This window comes from Meleagris gallopavo, chromosome 2 (assembly GCF_000146605.3).
Source record: "Meleagris gallopavo isolate NT-WF06-2002-E0010 breed Aviagen turkey brand Nicholas breeding stock chromosome 2, Turkey_5.1, whole genome shotgun sequence".
Classification (NCBI taxonomy): Eukaryota; Metazoa; Chordata; class Aves; order Galliformes; family Phasianidae; genus Meleagris; species Meleagris gallopavo.
This window is the reverse complement of record NC_015012.2, coordinates 17,144,156-17,170,632: the sequence shown is the minus strand read 5'-3', so window position 1 is coordinate 17,170,632 and position 26,477 is coordinate 17,144,156. Positions and strand designations below refer to the sequence as shown.

Here is a 26,477-nt window from a genome sequence, read left to right as displayed (position 1 = left end):
GAAGCATCTGACTTAGAAGCATTTTCACCAGTTCCAAACAGGCAGAAGTGAGCCCAGTGCTGCCCACACACTCAGTAGCTTGTGTGAACATGCTGGGGATGCAGTATAAAACAAGACCTGCATTCCTTTGGGCTGATTTGTCTCGTCTTTTTCATTAGTTTCAACTCTCTAGTTAGGGACATGAAGCAAGAAACTTTGGCATGTTAACAAGCCAATTTCAAATTCCCTTGTTAGGTTGGCATCTCTGCCTCACCTCTGAGGCAACGCTATGATTACAAGGCACCAAGATCGGCCCGTGTGCACTCAGACATATTGCAGAACAGCTCTATTTCTCCAAACCAGGTCACTGTGAGAACAGGGATAGGAACTTTTCTCCAAGAACCAAAGGGCAGTACTTTTCTAAGAAGCAGGACACCCACAGGGTTTTGCAGGCCTTCATAGAGTGTCTGTATCAAGCACCCAAGTGCTGCTTTCTTGGCCCGTATCTAAACCATTTCCTCTACCACTTCAAGCAAAACCTCTCGCAAAGCTGCAAAGCAAATCTAAGATCTCAATGATATATTGTAAAACTCTTTTATGGATCTTTTTACTGTCATGACTACTCATGCCTTGCCACTGTGAAGTTTCTGCATTGCTTCTGTGATCAGCTGTCAGTTAAGTCGATGAGAGGCTTGAAACTTCATCAGGATCAGCAGTTTAATTTATTTCTCAAATTTTGCAAAGGGTTGTGAAGAAATTGGAGCTGTTCTTCAAGCTGAGTACAATTCAAAAGCAAAGCTGCAGTGCAAACTTTTTCTACCTTTGTAACTTTGAGAAAGGAAAATCCGATCCCTTTAAAAAGACCAAGTGCTACAAGTCATGCTCCAAGCTTCTCAGATAGCCTTAGAGTTAACTGCAATAGGCAGACCAAGAGCTCATTGTTAGGAAATAGTTTTGTAAAGGTCATTTCATCTCAGAAGTAAACCATGAAAATTTAATGTTAGTTTTTTTATAGTTTCATTTGGTGACTTTTTATAGCACTTGCCCATCATTTTGCTGTTTTCTGCAGCATAATAATTACATGTCATAAACTGATGATTAACTTTAAGAGGGCCAAACACCATCAGCAGCTAAGATTAGCATAGGAAAGGGAAGAAAGCTCTTCCTCAACACTGGATGCTGAATGTGTTTCTCGCTCTGTCCTTCTGCAATATGGTAGTAGCAGGGATCCACCAGGTTCATCAAATACCCTTTTGCATAAGGGCTTTCCCTTTCAGCCCAGGCTAAAGGCAACACACCCAGAAGTGTTTGGTTGTACAGTATAATCACTGAAATGAGCAACCACTGAGAAGCATCTTTGTCCTTACTTACCAGTTAAAGAAGAGTACCAAAGTAAGTGACAGAAGGTAGAACTACACAATTAAAGAAAAAAGTAAGACAAAGTTCATATGAATTAAGCAGATTATCTTTTCTCTGAAATGATATTTCTTTCACTGCCAGTAAGCTGTTAGAATGCAAGCCCTTCTTCAATTATCTGATAAAAAGCATGAGACTTCAAAACATCAGCTGCAGGTGCTGCTACTTGACACTTCATTCTTAAGCCAGAGGACCTGACAGGCAGCCTGGGTTTTTCAGAACAGAATGACTCTACCAGTGGAGACACCTGGCCATGTGTTGCAGTGTGGGCACAGCATTTACACCAATGGTTCAGATCATAAGTCAGAAGCAGAGCTTGCTCCACTAGCAGTATATGGCCAATTCATTTAATGACCATTTAGATGGCTCCTACGTCAGCCTCTCAAGCCCTATCTATTTTAGTTTTTCTGACCAAGCATCTTATTAGCTTGGTAGCTGTCAAAAACTACAGTTCTGATTGAGAAGGAAAAGAGATGCCAGAAAATTAAGGGAAGTAAAATTATAAGTCCTTGACAAATAAATTAAACTGCACTTTAAATCTTGCATAGCTGTTTGAGAATCCAGACCAGTCATTCACATCCACAAAGATCTCCCTGACTTTCAACCTCAATTGAATGGCTGACACAGGAGCTTTGCTGGTAGAGGAGAAGGGCAGGCAAGTTTTGAAATATAAAACTGGAAAACTTACCTGTCTCCCAAATGCACAGGCATGCTCTTTTCTGCACATTAGCAGTTTCAGATGAAGGCCTGTAAAAAAGCAAATGATGAACATTTGAGACATTGATCACCAGATTAAGTAGTAAGCTCAGTACAAAAAAATAAGAGTTTAACTGCAAAATTCAACCCTATGCCCATATGCAGACTTTCCTAGAATCCAGTACCACTCACCTACCAGATCAGGCACTTGCTGCTATCCCCTTTTAGCAGCAGAGGTATCAGTTCCATCCTTTAAATTACAAACCAGGTCTGGAACCCAAATATAAGGATTCACAGATCTGGTGTTTTGATTTGGGCATCGCAAGCTCTGAGAAAAACAACAGTAATTTTCCCTTAGAAAAACTGTTCCAGATCTGTTTTAAAGAGACGAAAGACAGAAACTATTTAGTTTACTTCTAATGACTTCTACAGGATACAGGGACTGCTAAAGTAATTGCGTTTTATTTTATTGCAGAGGCAAAGGAGAAGTAATGCAAGTAGGAAGTGTCTCTAGATATCCACCTTTAGCAATAATGGGCAGCATATACAAGTGCTGAATTAATGAGAGTACGGTATGTTAATCAAGTGAGGTCATCCTGTGATACTTGGTGCCTCATTTTTTGTGTTAGAACCACCTCAGAAGGATACTGCATTTCATTTTGACAGGGAGATCTAACCTGGAGAATTAAAAAAATATTGTGGAATGGTGGTTGCATTAAGGCAAAGGCAGTCACTTATCCACAAGCACACTAAGAGCAAGAGCAACTGGAAAGAACCAAGTTCATATTTGATGAGTGCCAGGTCCATGGTTATACCCAAGCCCTCTTTTTTTCCTCCAATCAGGAGGAAAGTCTTTCCAGACAGTCTTTCAGTGAAGAACAGTTTTGCTATAAGCCATGAGAATTATCAGATTAGGTGAAAAATCACAGCAGCCCTGTAAATTCCTGTAGAGAGCACCTGAACACATATCATGGGTTCAGACATTTCCAAAGAACAACCTCACAGGCAGCGGTGCACAGAGCGCTTGTACAAGGCACAAGAGATTCGTCTCTAGTCATTTCTCTGAGCACAGAAGGAATCAGAAATTACCCCACTGACTGTGTTTAGATAACCAGATTTGAAAAGGAGTAGAGAAGTATTATGCAAAACATGCTCAAGACAAAGCCAGTTCAATAGCAATACAATCGCCGTTGCTTTAGCTTTACTGAAGTCTCATGGAATTCAGCAATAATAAAATTAGTTAAAACTGACCAGTGAGGTAGCTTGAAAACCACTTTCTCTACAAAACACTCACCTGCAGTTTATTCAGGAGAATTTTTAAAAATGGCAACTTAAACCAGTATTACTGTGGATACCTTAACTTTGAAGCTGTCCCATTTCTCAAGCCATAAAAAAGACAGATAGCAAGAGAGAGAGACTTACATAAATCCATTCCCATGGCACTCAAGAGCATGAGAGAACAATGTCAACACTTGTCAAGCTAGATGTAACAGATATGAGAGACTGGCCACAGATAAAAACAGAACTGGACAACTGAATTAATACCAGCACAGGAAAAGCATTCAGAGCCTTTTACCTTTCCCTTCTTTTTGACAGTATAAAAATAGGAAGGAAGGTTACACCAGGGAACTGGAGCTGACTACCACTGGGGAAGGATCTCTTTTGGAGATTGCTCCTCTTAAGAGTCTTTTCAGCAAGCCCAGGACAGGGGTCAGCTTTTCATCCATTCTACTTTAGCGTGGTAACCTGTTTAGCCTTTCTTGTATATTTCTTAATTATAACATCCGCGTGTTCATTGATCATACAGATAGTATGTGGCATTTGCTGGATGTTGTTTTTAAAACTGGTGTACCCACATGTGAATTCAAATTTGTGCTAAGGGAGCGTAAATAGAATCGAGAGAAATATGTGCAAATTCATCCACGGTGTGGGATATGTGATGAAGTCTTCAACAACAACAGGTGGGAAATGTAGGTGTCACATGGCAGATGCCAGTCAGGAAATGACACATCTGTAAGTTCATCTGAGGTGAAGAATTTTGCTGGAGAATGCTCGCAAATGAAGGCAGCACTTTGTGCTTGGCCTCTGAATTCAAAATGATAAGACGATTAAATTAGTTCCTTCAGCTCTCTGAAATGGCTCAAATTAATTAATGTTTCAACTTCCTCCTTATGCATGATAAGATGCATGCAGTGAGGAGTGAATTAAATGAGAAAAATGCAAAGGACTAATTATGTTTACAATGCTGTGCTGTAGAACAGCAAGTGAAATGATTATCTAAGCACCAGAGTCATCTAAGAGACCTGTGTTTTGTAAGAGTTTTTCCTCTTATTAATAGAAAACCCAAACAACGCAATTTGTCAAGTGGTGCAAGTCAGTTACATAATTCTCCTCGGGTAGCCTCCTGACATTAAAAATGGATGGTCTAAACCTAAGAGAATTCAAGTCTGTTGGGAAATGACGTATTTGTCACTAGCACAGCGTATCCCCATACTGATGCTTTATCTACACCCCTCACACTGTGCTGAAACAGCTCCTGGCAGTCATTCGCTCTTTGTCTCAAAGCCCAGAACCAGCAGCTCATTTTCACCTCCCTGGAGCTGCCCACCTTCTCACCGGCAGCAGCATTCCTCTCTTTTGAGTATGCTTCCTCTTGCTCTCCATGCCTGAATTCCCTGGGTTTACCTGTTCTACCTTTAAACACCTTCCCAGGCCTCTCTGAGCCACCAGCTCAGTCACACCAAAAGATCAAGCCAGGAGTGGGTCCTTTTAGTATGGAAAGGTGAGAAATGTGAGTGAAGCATGATCAGATTGCTGATTGGATTTGCAATCAGATAGCTGATTTGTTTGCAATTTTTGGCAACTGCCCTGTGCTACCAGTTGACTGGACAAGATACATTCTACTTGTAATGCCATTCTGTAGCTATCGTGATATCAGTTGCCTCTAATCCATTAGCAGGCTTGTCAACAGAGTTGTGCAGGTGCAATTAAACAGTTACAGCCAATGTACCAATATGAAGTAGAAATTAAAATTTATCAGCCTCTCCACTAGCAGCACCTCACTAAGAAATAAAATTTTACAATGCCAGTTGTAAGAGCAACACTAAAAGTGCCTGTTCTGTGACCTTGAGACTTTATCACCAGGCAGCAAAACAAAATCTAACAAATCTTCTGGAAAAAAAAGTTATGAGTAAGTATTTCAGGGAAGGGGTCTAAATGGACAATACATACATAACACAGATCCCCCCTTCCATTAATACTAGCTTAATCTTTAATGAAGTCTTTTGGCTGCAGCAGAGCCCCTTTTTATTATTAATGTTTGTTTTTATTGCAGCCTATTCTCCAGCCTCCAGACCACATCCAGGAGGCCATAAAAACACGAGAGTACCCTTGACAAACGTGTTCTACAAGATGGTCCCTGTCTGCCCCGAGGTATGAATAAACTAAATAGACAGTGTGGATGGAGAGCATTATTTTCACAGCCATTCTGTCAAACGAGGTACTAGATTCTCCTGTTTATTTCTATGGGAATTACACCTGAAGCGATTCGTTTGTGATCATGTAAAAAGCTAGTAGCAGAAGCAGATTTCATTCCCAGCCCATTTTTCTAATCTCCCTTCTCCTTGCACCCCTCTTTTGATATTCAAATTATATCTACCAAAAACATACGGCAAGATCACGTCACACTAATGTGCGTCTTTCCCTTCATTAAAGAAGGCTTTCCTAAGACTTTTCCTCTGCAAGGAAATGTCCTCTGCAGGTCCTTGTGTTGTTCCTTTGTGCTGTGATCGTTCATGAATGACAAGGTCAAGACCCTATCAATCCCACTTGCCTTCTGGATTAGCTTTGTTTACACATCAGCATTTGGTAATGTATGTATGTGGCTGATTTTGACTTTCGTGCAGTACTCTGTCCACTTTGCTAGGGTTGTATCTTTCTTTCCTTACGACCATCACCACAGCACGCTGAAATCTCAAGCCCTTCCACTATTCTATCACAAAATTTCATGTTGGCTGACCTTATAAAGAGCTCTTCTATTTTGAAACCACATTTCTCCACAGGAGACTCTTGGTGCTGCTTCTACCCTTTGCTTTCTGGTACGTGGCACTATTCCTACTGGGTTCTAGTAGGCTGCAGTACAATAAGGACCAAGGCTCATTCTTAAACAATGTATTCATCTAAGCAGTAAAGCACATACGCTAACCATTCTTGTTGCAAACTCTGGAACTGGCACCACTAAGACATCTCCACTGAATAGCATAAAAATACTCTCTACTAACATCACCTTATGGAACATCCCAAAATGTCATCAGAACTGAAATCATTATGTAGCTGACCATTTTTATTGCTTTGCCGAGGAAAACAAACATGCTACTTGCCAGAAAGAAAACATTGAAAGTTCAAGCTATCAAGTCCTGATGAACATTCACATGAGTAAAGCAATTTGAAATCTGCATTGATTAGCTAAACCTCTGGCACTAAAGATAGAAATTCTCTCCAACTCTACGTGCATTGAGTTACATCTGGAAAAACTGATCCTGGAATGATCTTGAAGCAAAATGTCAGAGATTACCATTCTAATTCCAAAGCTAGTTCCTATTTCAGAGGAAAATCAGAAAGTTAGCTTCTAAGTAGAGACTACTATATTCAGGAATAACTAAAGGAGTGCACTGTATGGAACTGCAAGTCAAGACAAGAAATGCTAATTCAAAAGTGAGATCAGCTCATAAGGCTCATGAAGAGTTTATATTGTTAGCTTTGTGACTGCACTCCAAGGGGTTGGTTTTTTTTTGATTTGAGACAATAAACTCTACCAACACTTCTAGCTTATTCACTAACAACATAAAATCAAGAGCATTTCACACTGCGCTCTTCACCTTTTTTGTGGCTGAGACTTGTTGGTAGTAAGAAGAGAAAAAGGGGATGGTCTTCATCTCAGGACTTCTTGGGGCTTCATCCTGTCTCCAGCACACAATGGACTATCCTTATAGTTTTCTTTCCTCTCTGCTTGGAACAAACATTAAACCTCTTTCCTCACACCATCCCAAAGGCACATATTGCACTTTACTGATGTGCTGCTTAAGACAAAGCTCTGTATTGGCCATGAAACTTCTGCTCTGCTAGAAGAATACAGGAAACCTCTAAATATGGAAACAATAGCACCTAACTAAGCTACTGCCCAAGGAAAACATCACACATTATCCCCATCATCTTTTACTTTCAGTAGCCTCAGTATTGCTCCTTGAAATAATTCTCAAAGGATACTATGATAGATAAATTTCCAGAATACACAGCAGCGACAAGAAAAGCATACTGTGAAAACACATGTTATTCTTAGTATCAGAATTGACAAAATCTCACTACTATTTTATAATAGCCTGTTAAAGCCATTAAAAAGACAGTGATGGGGAGGACATCTGTCTACCAGTGCTTTGGCATCAAGTTCACGGTACGGAATACACAAAAAGTGTGCTATTACTCTGGTCTCAAAGCTCACTGCAAAATAAGATGCTATGGAGGGATCTGTCAAGATGCAAATGTTTTTACAGACACTCCAAAGAAGAACTTTTTTCATTCCAGTGTGTTGAACTTGTGCACTGGCCTGCTCAGAATAACACTGGTAGCCGCTTCTTCTAGTACCATCAATTAAACAAACGCTATTTAGTTTGGGCAAAGAGATAGACTCTTCACCGGGCACAATAATATCTCTGTAAAGGCACTGCTTTTGAATTTTCAATGTGCTTCATAGATTAAGGACAGAAATTGCCATCTGCTAATCTGCTTCTGATGCATACAAAGAGCCACTGCGTATGCTGTTTTCTGCTGCTCTGAGGTTATGGTCTCTCTTCGGGGCTCAGGGAAAAATATGTAGCACATGTCATAAAATCAGTTACACTATCTTCTTTGTAGTTTATCCCACATTGCCACTGTCTGCCAGGGGGTTTCCTGCTCACCAACAGCCAACAAAATGGTTCTCCTGTTACATATTGCATGATAACCCAACCAGCTGTAATGGTTTTACCAGGCACTGGTGTACAGCAGTGCCTGTCAACTGCACAGCTACCTGCTGTGCTGCCAGAAACAAGTGCTTATGCAATTCACCTAATTTCTCTGGGCTTCAGCTTGCCCTTTTGGTCTGGAACATAAATGGATGAGGAAGGACAAAGCCTCAGCACTGGCAATGCTGTCTCAGGGCAGTCACCCATTTGTGAGAAAGTGTAAGGATATGCACAAAACATGGGAAGAAGAAAACAAACCTCGATCAATCTGCATGTGACTTGGGAGCGCCTGCTCTTCGGCCTTTTATTTCTTCATGAGAAATAAATCAAATCACCTATCTTGAACTTCTAGTCATCATCAAAAGATAAGGCTGGAAGAAAAAGTGGAACGGAGATATGAATATTTCAGAAACTTAACTAGAGCAGATACGTCTGGAAATGGGATGGGCAGAGAGGGAGGATTATTATTTTTCTGATTAGTTGACTATCTCCAGTGACCACCTGAAAATCAGCCCTCTCCAAACTGTCTCAGGATGAGTACTGCAAATCACTACTTTGAAAATGTTGACCTAAAAAGCAAATGTGTAGTTTTAAATAATTAATAGCATTCTCTAAGTGGAATTTTCCAGCCCAAAATGAGATGTACAGTTGGAATCCCCTGAGACGAGTATTTCTAATGGAAACACTGACACAACCAAAATGATAACGTATTGAGTAGCAATAAAGCTTAGCACATACTCATTTATTTCATTCTTCTTATCAGATTGGATCTGGTCCCATAAAACATGGCACTTTTCTTGTTTGCTTGACCTCAGTTTCAACACCTCTACAGCTTAAAAAAAAACACTGCCAGTCCAAATGCATTAATAAAAAATACAACTTGATACATAAATAAAGAGAAAGGCTTGCGCCCAACAAAAAGGGCAATGCTTTGGTCTGTGTTGTTAATTTCTTACTTATTCTTTCAGGAATCTGGTCATCTTCCTATAGAGTTATTGTGCTAAAAAGTTAAGAAGCAAAGCAAGACTTTGCTCAGTCTGGCCACTACCTGTTCTGCTTTATCCCCATCTGTTGGATCAAATGTCTGTTTCTGAAAGAAGTAACATCATCTTTTTGGTAAATGATCTTTACACATTTAGGGCCCACCCTGCCTTTTGCCATATATGTCTACATACATATAGATATACACACCTCTAAGCACATTTTGGAAGACTAGATTTACCAAAACTGGCTAGACCCAAACTTGGACAGCACTGCCACATTTTCTTCAGTCCTATAAATGTCTCTGTCTAATATGTCCTCCCTGCACACTGGAAGATGGGTAACTGGGACCTTTAACAAACGAAGGTCATTTTAAAACTGATCTCCTATCTAAACCTTATCTGGGTCAAAACTGGACTTGCAAGTCCCTGAAAAGACACAGGATATATTGTCCCACTAGAATTATAAACCCACTTTCAGTCCTGATCAGATGGGAGAGAATAGCAAAGAATAAGGAAAAGATGCAGGGACAAGCAAATCACAGGCAACAGATGACCAAAGCATGTGATTACTTGGTATAGAATACAGAGATACGATAGTATGAAACACTAGTATCTTTGTAGTCAATAGGATGTTTTCATGGAGATCAGAGAAATCAAATGGAGCTGGTGATAAAGTTTGGAGAGAGAAAGATAAAACATTTACATTAAAATGTGAATTTTTCAGTTAGAAATCAAAATGCTGTAGCCAAAACGATGAACAGCATATCTACTTCCTTTACTTAGGAGCTACAGGTGACCCCACCTTACACTAACCATATTTAGTTCCCAAAACTTTTCTCAACTATGTACCAGGTTCACCATCTCGCTCTCAATTGTGAGCTAGTTTCCTTTTGGTGACAAGAACAGACATATTCTGGGAAACCCAGTGGGAAGCATTTGTCACAGCTACGACAAAGTGCATTAAATTGAGACAACAAAATATTTCTCTTCAGGAACTTAAATGATCTTCTGTGGATACAAAACTACACTGTCACAGAAGTTCATCTGGTCATCCTACCCATTAAATTCCTGTTCGACTGTAGTCAAAAAAGCTCATAGTAGCTCAAATCAGAACAGGAAAAAACACATCTGTAGGCACACTCTATTTCAAGAAAATACTCTCCTTTTGCATGAAAGTATTCAGCATTTTAAAGTATGAAAGCATAGACTTTCCCAGTCCAATATATACCGTGAATTGAGTTATTGACTAAAAAGCAACTGATTTACAATAATACATTTGTATAATCTAACAAATTGCAACAATATTTCTTTAAGGCATATCACACTGGCTACAGACAAGAAATTCCTTCATTATCAGAGAAATGTTGAACGATGAGTCAGGAAACTTCTACACCAGCATTATCATGAATAATAAACTACACGCTATAATATTTCCCAGCAGTACTCTTAAGACAGTCAATAAGGTGGAAAAAAAAAATCTTTAACTGTGTAACATCAGTCTTTAGTATAGCGTTTAAATTATATTAGCACTGTGTTCTGTAAATAAATAAATAAACAAGCAGAAGGTTCAGAAAGCACAGCCAAGCAAGTTTAATCTTGACGTAAGGCCGTGATGTTTTATTCATGTGATGAGAAGAGAGCAGCTTGCAGCTGTCTGGGGAGAGCTGTTACATACTCGTGGGGAAAGGGAAGAACAGTACGCAGCTGAGGAAAGCTGTTATGCAGCAGGGATGCAGGGAGGGAAGTGGAAAGGAAAATAGATTTTTCCCCTAGATGTTTGGCTGGCTTTACTGGGTATTTGTTAATCAGGGCAAGATCTATTTATTCCAGACAGGGAGCAGCGCAGATGCTGATGCTCTATCAAAAGTAAAATAAGAGACACTCAGGACGAAACAGGCAGCTGTCCAGAGGCAGCCATGTGGTGTCACTGAGCCATGCTGTTACTGGTGGCAGCCACATGCCTCAGCGAGAGAAGAGACTTTGCTCTGGCCTGGAAGATTGTAACAAAAATCTCTCCAGATTTGAGGTTCAGAGTTGGACGCTTTGATAATGAATATTGCAAAAGCTGCTGTTTCTTCAGTCGTCCTCTGTGGCAATACCAAGAGAGATCAACTGGGCAGTGCTGAGCCTGGACCCCCTTGAATACAGTCACACTGTATTCTTTGCTCTCAGAGAGTTTTTCAGTTACTTGGCCACAGTGGGTTGCAAGGAGACCCAAGCATAGCACTGACCCTTATGACAGATCCTGACAGTGATACTGTCTCAGTTACAACTCTCCCAAATCTGCAAACTGGATTTACCCTAGTTGCACAAGCTGCACCGCTCTTCACACAAAACTTGCTTGATTCCCTATGTGATTTATTTTCACAAGGCCATTTGCACTCACCTGCTGCAGAATAAAGAGGTACCTATCAAACTAATGGATTTGGAGAGGTGCTTCTCAGGCATGTAATACTTATCTGAATAGATAGAAGACCCTACCCTACAACAGGATCACAGAGGAAAGGAATGGCATTTGCTACAGCATGAGATAGTTTTTTGGGTAACATCTACATACAGTGCCTGTGGGAAGAACAGTGTTTAATAAACAGAGCAGGCTGCAGAGACAAGGGATGTCATATCTTTTGTAGATTAACATCATTTCAGAAATGACAGCCTGCAAAACCTGAACTCAAGAGCAGCTGCTAACAGCACTTTTGAGAGGCAGGCCATGTTACACAAACAATCATGAACCTTTGGAGATTCGAATATCACAAGTAATAAGCTGAAAAATGCAGATGATAATAATAAAAAGAGAGAGAAAAAAAAAACAGAAATCTTTGGTATGAAGTAATGGCAATAGAATGCAATGACGAGTTCTCTGTAGATTACAGCATCACCTCATCTCCCTTATGCACCAGAGGCAATAATATCCATAAGATAACTCCATTGACCGTATGTTCCAGCTCACCAACCCTCTGTTTTGTTTACACTAGCCACACATAGGTGTAATTTCTTGTGGGGACTTATCTGCACAATTTAAAACGAAAAAGGAAAGAAAAGAAAAAAAACGGCAAGGGGAAAAAAACAAATGGTAATATTGCTTCTAGACATCTGTGTAACTCATATTCATGTATGCAAAGAACGAGTTGTAACAGTATGAGGTGTGCGCTTCTACAGGAGTTCTGCAGAAATACAAACCACAATTCAACATGGTGGGTAAGGAACTGTCTGGAAAGTCACCCTTAATGAGTTGTGGTCGATGGCTCAGTGTCCAGGTGGAGATGGCAAGGGGGTGGGACTAGACAACCTTCCCAACTCAAACAATTCTGTGACTCTGCTATGGCACCTAGGCTGGAATTCAGGGTTTTCTGTGGCATCCTGGATCCAGAGAAGAATGAAATCAGTCAAATCATTTACTTCATCCTGGACTGCCAGACTCCAGCTTCACAAGCAGCTAAGAGGGAACAGGCAGACTATCCAGATGCACTCTCTCCTCCTGTCCAGGCTGAAAACACGCAACCTTCTGAGTCATTCCTCGCACAGAGGCCATTCCATATCTATGGTAACACCTTCAGGCTTATGGCCCTTCTCTGAACCTTTTTTTCCTTAGAAATGAGAGGGATAGCACATAATAATCAAAGAGTGATAGATCTATAGAGTGGCATAGTGACATTTTCAGTTCTGCTCTCAATTCCTTTCCCAATCATTGCAAACATTTGATTTACATCTTCAGTGATGCTGAGATTCAGGTATCCCCAAATGAGGTTTGCAAAAAAAACTGTATTGTGTGCTACTCTATTTAAAGAATTCACCTTGGTCAACATTGCAGAAGAATGTTTTTCTTTCAAAAAGAAAGGTTTCCAGACAGATATTCTCCCACCTCTCTTCAGTATTGAGTACTAATAAACATACTAATAAGAGGATTCTGAGTGCAAGAAGGAAAAATTCCAGAAGATCCTCAGTTCTCCATCCCTGGCAAAGCTAAAATTTTTGAGGATGAAGGAGTGGTGTGAATAAGCAGCTTTAGCTGACATTACTAACTGAAGTCTAAACAAAAAAATGAGGTTTGGTGGAACCTTTTTCTCTGCTGGCATTAAAACTCCCAAGCCTCCAACTGTCCTCTTGTGTTGAAGCACTGCATGCTATTACCTATCAGCAGCATGACAGGAAGACTGTATGAGTGCGTGGTTGACTATAAATGTTTTTACACCACTTATATTACTATCTTCCCCCAAGAGTCACAGTCACCAAGGTATGTGACAATTTCCAGACAAGCTGATGTTATGCTGATGCATTTCTTTTACAACTCTCCTGTCTGAGTACAGTGTAGATTTAGTTCCCTGCAGCTGAGGGATATGATAGAGTAGTGATCAGTGCATGCTAGAATTTGGTAATATAGAGACAACGTAATAAAATAGATAAAGAAGCAGTTGACAGAAAAAATAGTTATCTGCTGAAGCATTTCCTCTTAGTGCAAATAGAAGCCAAAAGCAAGAGACACAGGCAAGGAGAAGCAGCACTCTCAGGTGATAAAGGCCAGGAAATGAGTGCCAAGAGCAACACCAGTGGGACAATTTGAGAAACATCTTGTTTCATCAGATTTCAGCAAATTACTAGACTCAGAATCTTTTGCAAAAATGGGCCTGTTTTACAAAAGCAGCCATAGCAGACAGGCAATTTTCCTTCTAAAGCCTGGTTTCTTGGCATTATTCCTTCTCAAATCTCTGACAGACCCTACCCTCTCCCCTTGTTGATCCCAAGCCTGACATTTCCATAGCAAGCATCCATATAGACTGTTCCTTGGTCCAGAGACACTGGAGGCCGCAGTGCCTGTGAGCCAACAAGAGATAGACCACATCAAATGAATTACCCCACAGCTTTCCACAGGTCTGTCCTTAAATGATTCTAGCAGGCACTCTGATAGGACTTACCTCTTAGGGGAATTCAGGGGAGCAAATAGCCTGCTCTCTGCCAAATAAACACAACAACCCAACCCACAGCTTTCTGCTCGTACACTCATTAACTTTTTCTGCTTGGTTCTGGTAACAGGCCTGGGTTCTGCTCCACACCAGAAGTATCTGTTCCTTCTGTGTTCTACGCAAGGCAGGCAAGATGGATTGTGGACAGACTGAATTTAAGGACTGATATTCACAGTACTGGAAAGCTGAGTGATTTACTTTTAATATTCTTTAGAGCTCCTTTGTCCACCTAGCAGCTAAACAGGACCAGATTCCCAATGACCTCATCTTCATTTATGTTGAGGTCCCTCACATAATACAGGAAGTACAGATGGGCCATAAATAAGACTAGATCATATTACTTCCAGTTAAAGCCCATTTTAAGCTGGTCTGAGTGGCATAAAGGGGCTTTTCTGCAAAGCTGAATCTGGTCCATTAGTCTTTTTAATGCCCATAAGCAGATGATAGCAAGCTACAGTGCACTTTGCAGATGGCTAGCAGCGTGTAACACAGAGCAACACACTGTAAATAGAGCCACTACATTGTGAAGCCATCACATGCTGCAAACTATCAGAGGAGTAATGCTTTTAGCAGTGAGCTCACTGTTAAATATGGGGTTTAGATTATGTACCAGCTCTGGACTTTCACATGGGAAATGACTGCTAACAAATGCAAGATTGTCACCTGACCTTAAGTGAGTTGTTGGATCAGATGACGCATTATTTATGCTGTTTTAAAATGAGATGTAATAATCATTTTGCTATAGTCCATCAGCTTTTAACTTCTTTGGGGCATGAGTATGATTGCAGTCAAGAGATGTAATTCAGAATCAGAGAATCCCAACATTGTTTACGCTGCCTCTTTGCCCCAGCTCTTGATGGAACGTGTCTGGGATCTGATCCAGCCAAGACCATCAGGTGTCTTCTACCTTTTTGTCTCACATATCTTTTAAACTAGGGTTGCACCCCTGTAAACAGTCAAACTATGCAAACAGAAGCCTGGGCAAAGTACCTGAAGAAAGACCCTGTACATAAATCCCTTGTGCTTATATACAAGAAGCTACCAAGAAAACCCTGGTGCTTTGGTGGACAGCTCTCCCCCATTCGTTCAGGCCATCCCAACTTAGCAGGACAAAGCACTGTCATTTCAGATTACTTTTCTGAATGAAATGCATAGGCAAAGACAATATACCCATTCATTTTAGAAATAGCTCAACTACTTCAGTTTAACTGGTTATTCAAGATTAATCTTAATCAATAGTTTGACATAGGCAGAAAAAAACAAGTGCAAATATGCAGAGAAATAAACCAGTTAGGTAAGATAGGGAAGAAAGGCTCATTCTGCATATTCTCTAAGGGGATTTCTGGTAGCCTCAACAAGTCTTAGTGCAGTTTCTTTTTGCCCTTTTTTATTTTCCACATCAGTTCAGCTATGATCCTTCCTTTCATAAGGAAGGTTTCTGTGTTGCCATAGCAGAAAGTGACCTTCAAAAATCAACCATGACAAGTTCTTACAGTAAGGGAACCTTTGTTTTATGAGCTTAAATTAATCATTTATCTACAGCAGACATGTTCATGTTCCAAAGCTGTTATTGCTTCCAGTGAGGAAGGATCCCAGGATTTGGGTTCAAAGCTCATTAAAATGGTGTCCTCAATTTGAAAAGCACCTTACTGCTTAATAACACTATAAATGAAAAGAGGAGTATTTTATATTATCTGTGTATTAGAAGTGTTCTTTTCATGGGCTTCCACCACGGCATAGATTCAACATTAGTAACGTTCACTCAAATCATATGCATGTGTGTACTTAAGAACTTCCTCCTGTATTTTCTGTATTATTTGATACACTCTCTGGTATATGAAAATACAAAGGAAGCTCTTCTTTCACGAAAAGCCATAAAATAAGCCAAAACAGTTGAGATTGGATTTGCATGATGCACTTCTTGCATTACTTGCACTTCTCATTAGAGAAGTGATCTGTGCCTGGTCCTCAGAACCATAATAAACAGCATTTGATTGCAATAGGGAATGATAAAGAAGTGCTACAGTTTCCAGATTTTTTTTGATGGTTGAAAGAGGCCCACTGGTCTGAAAAAAATGAGAACCAAGAAAATACATAGATAAATTGGAGTTTCTTATTTGATTAAACTTCGCTGAAACAAAATGCATACTTTGACTGGATTTTTTCCTCTTGCTTAAAACCTGGCAGTAGATGGGAGCTAGTACATCATTCAGGAGGCAGTTCTGAAAGGTAATAGAGAGTGAGAAGGCTGGACTTTCTTCAAATAAAATCCTGAAGACATAGGAGCAGGTTGCCTGAATGCACGAAAAGTCAAGCCAAAAGGAAAGAAAGATCAGCCTGGATGAACAGAGAATTTTTTCAGGAACTCAGGAAGAAAGAAAGTTTATGAACTCTGGAAGAAGGAGCAGGCAAGTGAGGAGGGCTACAGAACTAGGAAGGCAGAAAATCAGAACTCAGATTTGCTAGTGCAGTAAAAGACAATAGAAATGCTTTTATAAATAGAACCAGGGAGGTTCCAGCTCACTGGAGGTTAGTGAATGTGACTCCAGTCTACAAGAAGGACAGGAAGGAGGAGTCAGGGAATTACAGACTTGTCAGTCTGATCTCAGTACTAGGGAATATCATGGAGCAGATCATCCTGAATGTCATCACACCATGCAATTGGGACAGTCAAGTGATCAGAAGCAGCCAGCATGTGTTTATGAAAGGCAGGTCCTGCCTGACTAACTTGATCTCCTTCTATGAAAGATAACCCACTTAGTAGGTGAGGGAAAGGCAGTGGATGTTGACTCCCTGGATTTTAGTAAAGCATTTGACACCATTTCCCACACTAGTCTCCTGGAGAAACTGGATGCTTGTGGCTTGGACAGTTACACAGATCCCTGGTGAAGAACTGGCTGAATAGGTGGGTTCAAAGGAAACAGTCTCAAGTTGCACCAGGCAAGGTTTAGATTGGATATCAGGAAGAATTTCTTGGGAGAAAGAGTGGTCAAGAGTTGGAACAGGCTGTCTGGGAAAGTGAGAAACTTCCCGTCACTGGAGGTATTTAAGAAATGTGTGGATGTGACACCAATAAACATGGTTTAGTGATGGGACTCAGTAGGTCAGGTTGATGGCTGAACTTGGTGATTTTTAAGGTCCTTCCCAACCTAGATGATACGACTAATCCTCCAAGAAAAAAAAGAATTAAGATCTTTCTAGTGTAAAACCAGATTGACGAATGCCACAGCTTCCTGAATACATGAGGTAATAAAGTATAATTCTCAAAAGGTACTTTACCACTTGAAATTCTAAATCCTGTTAACTTTCAGTGAGAATTAGGATCAAATTTTCATAAATACTTAGTAGCTTATGTACCATTTTTATACTTCAAATTATTACGAGCTTAAAATGATGTACATTGATGCAAGGCCACAAAGACTGAATTATTTTACCACTGCTGAGAATGGTGCTCAGCAATCCTAAGTCACGTCAGCAGCTATGGAAAATTTTACACAGTAACATATCGGGCTAATCAACATATTCACTTGAAATATCTTGTTCTCCTAACTTCCCAGTACAAATCTGGCCATGTCAGCCAGGTTTTCACAAAGAAATTAACTTAAAAATCAGAATATAGTAAGACAGATGTTCTTAAAAACTCAGCCTTCTCTTTTCCAGCTCCACCTCATCACACTGATCTATTAGTTCCATACATCATCCTGGCACTGTTCTCCTGGCAATGACTTAAAATGCATTTGGCAGTGGCAGAAAGAACCCCAAGGGAACCTATTTTCTTTTGATATCATTATTTTTCAATGTTATAAATGAAATATTTAATTAAAACAGAAGAACACAGCGTGGATAACCATGGGAGGAGGAGATGTATTAAATCATGGTCCATACAGTAGGTGGCTCACTGAACTGAGATGCCTAAAGCTGATAACGAAAAATGAACAAAACGTTTTCCCAGCTGTAACCAAGGACTAGTAAGCACCAGGCATTTGAAAATTAGGATACCTGTCTGCTCTGGAGTAATCAGAGGCAGACCTGAGATATACAGCTGGACAAACTGTGGAAACAACTGAAAGTGCCATAGAATTCCACTCAAGTCACAGCCAAGTCCAAATTGAGCTTTTCTGGCACACCACAGTACATCAGTGCCCAGGTTGATTTTCTAGAGATCGGTTTATAAAATTAAAAATGTCTTCAGCTATATTTTCACATTAAACTGTGTTCCTGCCTTACACTAGCCCTTTGGCTGTTCCAATAAGATAGCAAATTGGGTCAAAGTGTGTAATAATGAAACATAAGCTATTGGTAATAAAAATACTTCAGTTTTCAGACCGATGAAACTGTGTTTCTAGTTCACATGCTGGAAAAAAAAATTTCTGAGGCAGGTGCTGCTTTAACACACCCATGTTGTTCAAATCTAGAAACTGAAAGCTATCTGGTTATCAGTATAGTAAACAGCGGTACTTTCTAGTCCCATAATATTATTGCAGATGTCTTTTCTATTGACAAATTTCTCTGTACTGTGACTTTCCACAGTCTGATTTACCAGTGAAACTGATCTTGTCAAGAGATCAAAAAAGGTGTCCATAGTAAAAAACAAACAAACCAACCAACCCCAACAACAACAACAACCTCACACATTTCAAAGTACACTTGTGGAAGAAAGAACACATGGACACCAACGGACATTTCTCTGGGAGGAAAAATAAAAATATGCTCTGGAACAACTTGCCAAGTAAATTATAAAACTGAAATTCAAGTTCACTGGACTTGTCATTTCAAACCCAGCTACAGCTGATTAAATCTGTACACATTTCACCACTAAACACTTAGAAAATGCAATTAAAACCTACATGCATTGTTATTCATTACAGTTCCATTTTGAGAGAACTAGGTTTAAAAAAACAGAGCCCCCATCAAAGTAGTGGTCACTCTTGTCTTACATTTGTCTTACATGACAGTTTCTGTCCTTGTTTTACCTATCCTCCTGAGCCTCCTTTAATCTCGAGCTCCACTCTTTTTTAGAAAAGAAATTAACCTTATGTAATTTTCTTAAATTTTGACTGCATTTTCAGGAATGTACACCCAACTTTAGAATCCCAAATTCCTAGCTAGATGCCTAAATAATGCCAGATTTTTAAAGGAAAACTGTTCAGCAGTTAAAATTGCAACTAGAACCCAACTGTTGTCAGCTTCACTTTTTAAATCTTAATCTGTGGCTAGATTTCACAGAAGAGCTCATAATATAGCACTAATTGTGTGATATAATTCAGCTTTAACTAGCCATCTCTTTGACACTTCCTGAAGTAATCTGTCTGTAAATCATGTAAACCCATTTAATTACAGAATCAGTCAAATAACTGTAACCACATATCAACAGCCTGGAATTTTAAATAGCTCAATTTCTACTCATAAATTTAGACAAACCTCACCAATCACCCTGGAAAACACAAGCATGGACAAGCTGGATGTTCTTGAATGTTGAAGGACTCAAATATGCTGGTCTAAATGGCAGCAAAAGAAGGAGCTTGTGATGACGGCATCATTTAGTGCTTGGCCCACAGTCAGAACAGAAATTGATAGAAGGTAGAAAACATCAAAGGATATAGATTTATTTCTGGACATTTTAGTTACTGTTTAAAAAAAAAGTGCCTTTACTAGTTTCTCTGTGAAATAGCAATCTGTTACATCGTGAGAAATAAAATGCACCATAGCAGTCCCCTTTTTAATTTCAATTATCCATTCAAGAGGAAGCTATTATAATTCTTCATTAATGTAGGATCAACAGGGTCAACACCATTTAAAACAGTGTTAGAGGCTGAGCCTGTTAAAAATACATTCACACATTTTGTGAAGAGCTTTTCTCTTTAAATGGGAAAAGAGCAAGCAGAGTCCCTTTACATTAGCTAATCCTTCAGGCTCTCATTTTAATAACCTCATTAACTTTATCTAGAAATTAGACTGAGTAATACCAAATCATAACAAAGGCTCCAAGCAAACACAGGACACTAAAAAATATGTATGTTATCAATTATTACTTTCCTGTGTTGGATTGGATTTGGCACATACCTAAGTAATATCCGGTTTATCCAATGCCTCTTCTTGGTAACTCTTGTGTGACAACTTCTAACTATGCTTGAGTCTAAAATAACAAGAATTATTTGAGTGAGGGTACAGATGATTTTTGGGCAGAGAAGTGACTAATTTCATCCTTGCAGTTCTACATCTTCTTTCATACCTGATCTATCTAATTAAGAGCTGCTGTTGAAAGTATCGTGCTGGGCAGAGGACACAAGAATATCCCTGACTCCTGCAGTTAGAACTGTTGTCAGGATCACTCTCTCCCATCTATACCTATGGGCTCTATTCCTGAAAGAGCTTGGTGTTGGCCTGATTATTTAATCCAGTACAAGCTGGGATATTGTGTACAGGTCATCTTAAACGAGGAGTGGAAGAGATCTAAATGTCTGTAAAGCAAACAAGTCAGAGAAGCAATGGTTCTGCAGAAGAAGTGATCTATATGTGCTGCTATTGTGGTAAGTCAGTGTACTACACTAATCACCAAGTGTACAGTAAGCGTCTTAAGAAAATTTTCTAGACACAAGTTTCGGAAAAGAACCTTTTCCATCCTTCTGCCTGTCAGAATATGAAACATTCACACCATCCTCTCTTCAGTATTTGGATGATTTTCAGCGTACCAGTTCACTTTATTCTTGTATCTGCCTGTATTTAAGGAGAATAAAGAAAACATTTTCAGATGGGATTTTCAAAAACAATTTACTACTGTGAAACATTCTACAGACGTATAGTTAGAGCCTAGGCCCTTAGCCATGCCTTTTACATTAAAATGAATGCATGTGATGGTTCTTCACATTCAGAATCCAAGACAGGGCCAGGAAACAGAAAGTATCTGAATTTGGATAGAAATGTAATACTGTCCTCCAAAATGTTCACATGTTCTGGAGTGGGAATTATATTGTGTTCCCATTCAGGCCTATTTGAAGCAATGGCATTTAAGTGATTCCAGATTTCACGCGAATTCCTTTGATGTCTTTCTAAATTGTTTTTGTATTGCCTTAAGCACATAGGAAGGTTTTGGCTAAGGAGATCTCCTCTTAGCTTTCCCTCTCAGTTATTCACTCTTTGGCTGTACGCTGAAGTATCCAGTACTATTCCTCCTTCCCCAGTCAGCTTCAAAGGCAGAAAAGACTGTGCCTTTTTGTGGTGTTTATTCACCCAGATTTGTGTGGAAACCAGAGGATAATAGATCAAGGGAATCATTTTTAGCTGCAGTGCTGGAAGCTGCTCAGGGCAGACAGGGACTGGATGCATCTTTTTTCCATCCAATTCTTACTGTAAATCACTCCATGTTCACTTTTGCCCCTTTTCTTGCAAGCAGCACTGACTTCTTATAGCACTGTCGGATGGCACCAGAGAAATACAAATCTTATTCACTGGAAAATGATCTTCTATTTCTTCTTTCCAGATAGCCCCAAATACACTCATCTGGAAGACTTCTTGATGCCACACTGATTATTCCCATCATTTATCCTCCAAACTATCCTTGCACTCAGACAAGAAGAGCTCCCACTGTGCTCCACACCCAAATCCTCATACTGGGACTTAGCCCCTATTCTGAGGAGCATGAAGTCAAAATGAAGGATGAAATGCATGAGCAAGTTACAAAGTGATTTGCCAGAGTTCACACAGTCACTGTACAACAGAGCCAAGACCTAAGCCTAGCTCTCCAGATTTCCAGTCCCAACTTCTAACCACTTTCTCGATTCAAGTAATCCATTTTGGAATAGAATCCACCACATTTTTTCCACCTCTCAAGTTAAATTCCGAATCTTTTGCTGCATTTCATTTGAAATAGGCCAGTTTCATTATCACTTCCAAGCCACACTTGAAGACATTCTCAATTAGCAGCTCTTTGTATCTTACCCTATAGCACAGGCTGTGAATTAAATGCAAAGTCATAAAAACATATCCAAGATAAGCAGCTCTGCTCCACGTTCACTTTTTTCCAATACAGTAGTTCCCATACACTATAATAAAGACAGATCTGTGTTTCTTGACACTGTGTACTTTGTGTCATATAGACTCAGAAAACAGCATGGGAAATCATGGGAGTGTACAGGCACAAGTGAGAGCAAACTATAAATGAGAGTTTGGGGGTTCATAATATATTGTTATAACATATTCTTTTTTCTGTCTCTATTTTTGCCCTTTGCCCCATCACTTCTCTGCCTTTCATATCCTGGCTGTAAGATGCACTCTGATAACATCAGTGGTACCGACATATCACGCCAGAAGCCAATTTCCTGAAACACTGTAAAAAAAGCTTTTCTTACAGTATTCTGTTTAACCAGAGAAGTGCTAACGAACAACACAATTTGTTGAGAACTGAATATAAAATGCTTAACTCTTTGAATTAGAAAATACTCGAGATACTCATACTATTTTTCCTCTCCCTGAGGCACAAAGAAGCCCTTCTCGTTGCCCTCCTCTGGACAATTTGTCAGTGTTTTGCAGTTGTTAGCATTTTACAAGGATCATTAGGAACAATTTGATTATAATCAAATTTTGATTCACGTATTTATAATAAAAGCAAAACCTATTGTTCTTTTTTGACAAAAACAACTCTGCTGCCTTTCCTGTCATTCAGGCCTGAGTATCCTTGTGTGCCTATGATGCCTAGAAAGGTATCAATGGTTCCTTTACAGAAAAACCACAGAGACCAAGTCCAGAACGAGCATAAGGGGCAGTCTTGATCATTCTCCATGCCATTCCAGGTGCAATAAATGGTACCTATGAATTTTTTTCAGAAATATTTTAGCCTTTAGCACTCAGAAAACTCTATCAATAGCTTGTGCAGTCCTGATGTTAGAAAGCCCTTCCCACCATCTAATACAGATTTCTTCCAGTGGCATATTAGCCTACTACCTCTAATAGCCTACTACCAGATACCTGGTACTGCCTGCACTAGGCATGGCACACATCTCCTTCCTCAAAGCAGGCGTTTTACTTCATGAAGTCTCACATATCCTCAGCTATCTTGTCTCTAGATTAAATAAACTCATCCTTCCAATCTTCCCTCACTGCCTGTGTTTTCTAGATCTCTCATATCCATTCAGTCCAAGTTTCCACATGGGGCCAAGAACGAGACAAAATGCTGCAGCTGGCGCCTGATCATTGCCAAACACAGTACAAAGATTGTTTCCAGTGCTTGGGCACAATGGATTCTTGTTTACATTTCCTTGCATTGCTATAACAGTCTTGATATACGTTCAGTTTGTTATCCACTGTAACCTCACATCCTTTCTTGAGACTGCCAGATAGGCAGTCATTCCTCATCATTTAATCTTGCAAATAATTTATACTGAATCATAGCATTTTGTACCTGTTCTAGAATTGAACGCCACTTAATTTGAGTGAATTCTTCTAATTATGAAGATCTTTTTCAATACTGACCCTTTCACCAGAATGCTTACAGCCTTTCCATCTGTGCTATTCATAGGCTATCTATGAATGTAATAAGCATATTTTCTAGTTCCTTGTACAACTCATTGCTGTAAGTACTGATGTGCACTAGATACCCCACATACTCCCAGAGAATCCCACACGCTGCATCCTCCCCACTTGGCAGAAGATCACAAAAAGCTACTTTTCAAGATTCTCCTAATTACTAATTACAATAATTCTTCACCACTTTGTGTGCATTTATCTCATTTAGGAGAATGTAATTCAAAAAACTCTTCCACAGTCTTGAATATTGTTCGAGAAACTCTTCTGCTGTGAAAATGCACCTTGCCTCCTTCTTATTTACATGGTCTGGTATCCTAATGTGAAAGGAAATAAAAACTTGTCATTGTGATTTGGTGCATTGGCTGTTTCTTACCACCTCAGCATACTCAGCGTGACTTTACACTTTTTATCCCACTGGCCTTCTAAAAACTGATTTTTAGCCTAATTGCTTTTGCTCTCTTCTCTGAAGCACTGTCTCCATTTTCAAAGCTGCTTTGTCTCTGGGACATCACTCATCCTTTACAAGGATGGAAAATCTCACATGCTCCCTAACCTGCTTCCTCCTCTCCGATTTTCCTTACCTAGCACTACTTCCTTTCACTTCTCACAGCATCATTCAGCCATGTGATTTATCCCATGGTTGCCATGGTTTATCCCAACCAGCTCCATTAAGCTAACTGAGCCATCTTATTGACTGCATGTTAAAATGCCTGGGTCTTCCTCTTAGAGTAACTAGTGTTTTGAGAGAGAGAAAATTACAGTCAGAACAAAACCTCTGAATAAACCACCTACTCTTGGAATCCAAAGCCAAAACCTAGTTCATGCAATTTAACTCACCTAAATCATAGGTGAATTAAGACCTCCTGTTAATGCACTCCTGATTATACTCAATAAAATATCCCAGAAAGCAGTACATAAACTATTTTCTTCATTGTGTTTCCCTATCTGTAAGTCTAAGTCATTCATATTATTTTCTTCACTAATGACCCAGTTTGTCAAAATTGTTCTTTTAATTAGAATAACAGCAAGATAGTTTGGTGTTGTGTTGTTGGGTGTTAGTTTTTTAATTTAATCCTTTAAACACTGAAATCCATTTAAACACTGAAAAACCAAAGGCTTTCAACAGTCTCATTGTCTTTCCATTTGATATAATCAACTCTCAGAATACCACAGATCAGAAAATATACAAATTGAGACAAACTAGGTAAATGGCTATTAACTGCGAAAGGAATAAAGAGCTAAAGACGTTAAACACCCTGGTGTTTGATATAGCTACCTTTGCCTTCCTTTCACACAATCACTGAATCTTATTTTAAAAGAACTCCTTCCCATGTGTATTCACACTTGGGTGTCATCCATTAAGAGCACTCACCCAAAGCAGTTTACAAGCACTGCCACAGTTACAAACCTTTGGCTAACATGGATTAGTAGCAGGTTCATTTTAAAAGGAAAAGGTAGCACTTGTCCTGGGGGGAAGAGTGAGCTGCTTTTAACTCCACACCTGAGAGTTAACTTGCATTAACTGCATTGTAGGAACTTAGGTCTGCAGGTCATGGAGCACTCACAGGTGCACAGGGAGCATGGACACATTTTTTGCCCATCTGATGTGCACACAAGCTTTTTCTGGCTCATGACCACTCATTTCCTTTAGACAAGTGACTAGTTTTACCACCAAAAGAAGTTATTTGCTGAAACTTTATTCATCACAGCCATTTTTACTTCTCCTATGAGGAACTCAACTTACAAAAGGCAAAACATATCGCTGCTGTTTGGGATTATTTCCTGCACATCTCTTTCTATTTCCACATACTGCATTTACAGAGCACTGCTTAACTTCGGAGGTCCCAAACAATTGACTACAGACCTGAAAAAAAGTATGTTTCTACAATCAGCGCTCCCTGGACACAAAATACAGTGATAGCCATCATCAAGCAATTCATGAACAACTCCCATGCAGAGATGGAGCACGTGCACCCTTCCTACAAGTCAACTGTCTGCTGTTACTACTGTTCATAACTGCAGTGGTGTCTCTGGGCAGAATTGCTTCAGCCATTGCCCAGAGATTTCATTCTGCCTGGAAGAATAGGAGGAGTTATAAATTGCATTTCCTCACGAGTCCTTAACTAGCTCTTCCACAGAAAGGTAGATGAGTCAATGAACTATAACAGGGACTCATGACAAAGGATTCAGCAACTCCCTGAATTTGTCCTTGTCTTCATGATTCAAAATAACATAAACATCACAGAGGAAAAGATCTCTGGTCCAATAAAGGGAGAAGATTATAATATGATTCCATTTAAATCCATGATGGATTTCATTTGTTGGTCCCACTGAAAGCTCATTGAGTAATTTTTCATCCTGTGCTATCAGATTTTTATTCCAGAGAAACAACAGAGGTCTATTAATTGAACTAAAGAACAAGATAGTCCCAGCCATTTGGTCTCTGCACCCCAGCTAATGACAGAAACAAAAGAAAATGTTTAGTTAAGTGTCTTGGCCTGCAAGCTGGATGCAAACCAATGACATTAATAGCTCTCATTAGGACAGACATATGGACTAAAGCCCAAGATTATATTTCTGTCATTGTGATTACAATAGGTTTCTAGTCACTGAAATGTGTGTCCCAGTTTATCAAGGTCTCTATTGTTACTATTTTTTAATGAAGTTAAAGCAACAAACAGTTCAGCACTCCCCATTTGTGATTTCAAAAGAAATAATCCTGATCATATTTCCATGGCCTTTTCAACATCAGACTCCTATCTGTCTTTAGCTTTTTTATTACGCTTCAGTTAACGTATTACAAGACAAAATTATTTCTCCAATTCACAACAAGACACTAGCAATAGCAGTTCTATTTAATTAATCCTGGGCTCAACTTATTTCATTTAGTTCTGTCGAGTAGCAATGATTTTCTATCAAGC

General features: G+C 39.5%; 1 long non-coding RNA gene across 1 annotated transcript in view; it reads right to left on the bottom strand.

Annotated features, from left to right (window-relative positions):
• LOC104909566 overlaps window positions 1-26,477 on the bottom strand; it is a 47,920-nt gene that overhangs the window by 5,084 nt on the left and 16,359 nt on the right. The window contains exon 2 of the long non-coding RNA XR_004159039.1: window positions 2,084-2,142. This is a non-coding gene — a long non-coding RNA (uncharacterized LOC104909566). The remainder of the gene's footprint in view (window positions 1-2,083; window positions 2,143-26,477) is intronic.